Raw genomic sequence first — 3,410 nt, 5'->3', positions numbered from 1 at the left:
CTCTCCGTCCCCGCCCCCCCTCCCTATATTTAAGGGACCGTCACAGAAACGACCCCTCTCTCTGTGCCAATATGTGTCCTCTCTCTGTGTGTCCTTGTGATGTCTGTCTGCTTGTATGTCTGTCTATAGTTTTCTAGTTAGGTTTTTTGTTGCTATTTCTCTAATGCCTGATGATGATTGCTTGTGTTGCAATCGAAACGTCGCTATTATTTTAATTCATTATTTTATCTTTAGACGTGACTTAACCGAAATAACCAAATAATAATTCCTGCAGTCACGAAAGCTCCAAAAATTAAGATTGAACCACTTCTACGGGGAAGTTTTAAGCTTATCTTTTTTCTCTCTCTGGCTATTTGTTCTCTCTGCCTGTGTCCTCTCTTTGGAATTTTCACACTTAAATTCTAACTTAGCAATCTTTGAAATACGTAATCAACCAGGCTATGCGTTAATTGTGTGTTTACCGACTCTCTGTGTTGCATTACATCACATTTCGATATTTTGCGAGGTTATTTAATTTTAGTGTGTCTTTCTCCTAATTTTCAAGCTTGCATGCCGTGCCACGTCGTCATCTTACTTGCGCAGCAGCAACACGTTGTCGTCCACTCATTGATATGCTAATTTTCTCTGCCCCCTCCCTCTCTCCGTCCCCGCCCCCCCTCCCTATATTTAAGGGACCGTCACAGAAACGACCCTTCTCTCTGTGCCGATATGTGTCCTCTCTCTGTGTGTCCTTGTGATGTCTGTCTGCTTGTATGTCTGTCTATAGTTTTCTAGTTAGGTTTTTTGTTGCTATTTCTCTTATGCCTGATGATGATTGCTTGTGTTGCAATCGAAACGTCGCTATTATTTTAATTTATTATTTTATCTTTAGACGTGACTTAACCGAAAGAACCAAAGAATAATTCCGGGAGGTCGTTTACGCCCGCATTACAATTGTATTAAACATTACAATTTTATACTATTTATACAATCTGCTAAACACTATACCATTGACCATCGCGTGAAAGATACTAAGAGGAAGCAACGAAATATGTCAATGGGAGAGTGGTGAAAGGAGACTTGCAGCGGAGCAAAGAATCCATTCCCTGTGGAGAAAACAAGATATATATAGTCAATGCCAGTGAGTGGACTGCGGTCTGAAAGTCACCGTAAACGTGAACACAATCAGTTAAGATCCGAAATGGTTTATTACGTCCTTCCAATGATTTCTGAGCCAGAATCCATCTGCAGCTCCATAGCGGCGTGCGGCTCTTTGAGGGACGGTTACTGCGTGAGACGTTTTTATTTAAAACGGACCACCACCTCGGTCTCTTGTACGCACACCACTTTTTTATTTATCAAGGACCACCACCACCGTCTCTCGTACTCACACCACGTTGCATTGGTTTCTATTTTACTTAACGAATTGTAAAAAATAAGAAAACATGTCTCTCGTTGTTTTGGTTGGTGACCCCCCTGGTTTAGGGGAATCGTTTTTCTTTTAAACCTTGAATACGAACTGACAGCTGTCTGGTTTGCTGGGCAAAACGCACAGCCTCACCCTAGAGGGAATGTTTTTTTGTTTAGGTGACAAACCTTACTCATTGGTTGTGTCGGGTGGTGGCGGGTTTAACGACACTTTTATATTTACGCGATCTACCCCAAAAACACGTTTAATGAATAATATTGGTCGCGAAAGCCTACTTATAATTTTAAAGCTTAAATAAGAATTTACACGGTGCGGTTTACAGTGAAAACCCCAGCCTCACCCAATCCGGTGTAACCAGTCTGTAGGACAAACCATCACTGTTTTCATGGTTACCGTGGGTTTTTGTAAAAATATATCAATTGCGACTCTTTAACCCTGACGCTGTGTGTGTGAATGTGACGCCACGTCTACACAGGTGAGAACGGGCTGCCGCGTGCAACATTCCAGGGCGCGTCTCGTGGTGTTTATAATTTAGCTGCAGGTGAAGACAGCTCGTTTAGTTGTTCATTGTCGCTGCTCTGTGATTTTTGTTTTACATCTCACTGCGGTGGTTTGAAGATGTTAACTACCTCGCCTGGTATACAGGAGGTCGTGGGGTCGATCCCTGTAAGTGTACTTGGAGTTTGCGTGTCTCTCTCCCCGTGGTCGTTTGATTTTGTCTCCGGTCCTCCTATTTTTCCCTCCACACTTAGAAACATGCGTTTAGAGTGTTTGGCTATCATGCGTGGCCAGATCGCTTTTGAAAAGAGCTATAAACCTCAGTGGGCCTTACCTGGTCCAAACTCAGCGATTCCAGGATGTAAAATCTTAACATTAACAATAGGTGATGAATATATATTTGTTATGTTGTGGAGATTTAAATCCTCGATCTTTTTTAACGCCTAATAGGAAAATGGACGGTGAAAGTCATACAGATAATGAGCTTAAATGAACCACGTTTTTTTTGCCAGAGGCTGTTCGCTGTTGTAATGCGTGAGGCCACCCACCCAGGGACCCAACCAACCGCACGCCCTCCCAGCCACCCTTCCTCCAGCCCTCTCTCACCGCCTGCTCGCCCACCCTTCACGCCATCCTCCTGCTCAGCAATCTGTCTCCCCTCTCACCAAATAACCCCCCGACTTACTCACTCGCACCTTCGATTAGCACGAATGGCTACGTACGCTGCAAAATAAGTTCAACATACATACTCACCCAAGCACTCATCCAAGCACTCACCCAACCGCTTACCCACACACTAAACCAATCACCCACCTACACACTCACCCACACACCTTCGATTAGCACGGTTGACTACGTACGGTGAAAAAGAAGTTAAACATACATACAACCACCTTCCACTCAGCATAATACGCTGTCGTAAGAATAAAAAAAACGAAACAATGATTGACAGATGAACAGAGGATGCATGAAGCCAGTAGTTAAATATTAGTTGATAAAGGTGGAAGACGATCACAGACTGTGAAGCTTAAACAAACAGGCCTTGCAAGAAAAAACGATGAATAAAGACACAGATGGGGGAAAAAATAGTTAACCTTTACCATCAGAATGTTTGTACAAGGTGCGGTTCCACTGTGGCAATGCACACAGCCTGACCCTACCCGGTCAATCAGCCTGTTGGACAAACCATTATCGCTGTGTCCCGGGCTGCTGCTACTGCTGGGTTTTGTTTGTACAATTATTATATCACTTGAGACTAGTCAAAGCTACATATGTATGTTCAACTTCCTCCACACCGTACGTAGCCAACCGTGTTAATTGGAAGTGCAGAGGAAGGACAACAAACTAAATACAAAAAGTAATTTTAGCTAACACAGTGCGTGACTGTAACGCCACGTCTACACAGGTGAGCCCAGCCGCCGTGTGGAACATTCAAGGGCGTGTCTCGAGGTATTTATAACTTCACTGCAGGTGAAGTCAAGTTCATTTCCTTGTTCGTCTCCGC

Source organism: Lampetra planeri, chromosome 45 (assembly GCF_965212315.1).
Source record: "Lampetra planeri chromosome 45, kcLamPlan1.2.h2, whole genome shotgun sequence".
NCBI lineage: Eukaryota > Metazoa > Chordata > Hyperoartia > Petromyzontiformes > Petromyzontidae > Lampetra > Lampetra planeri.
Note: the sequence above shows the minus strand (reverse complement) of the source record.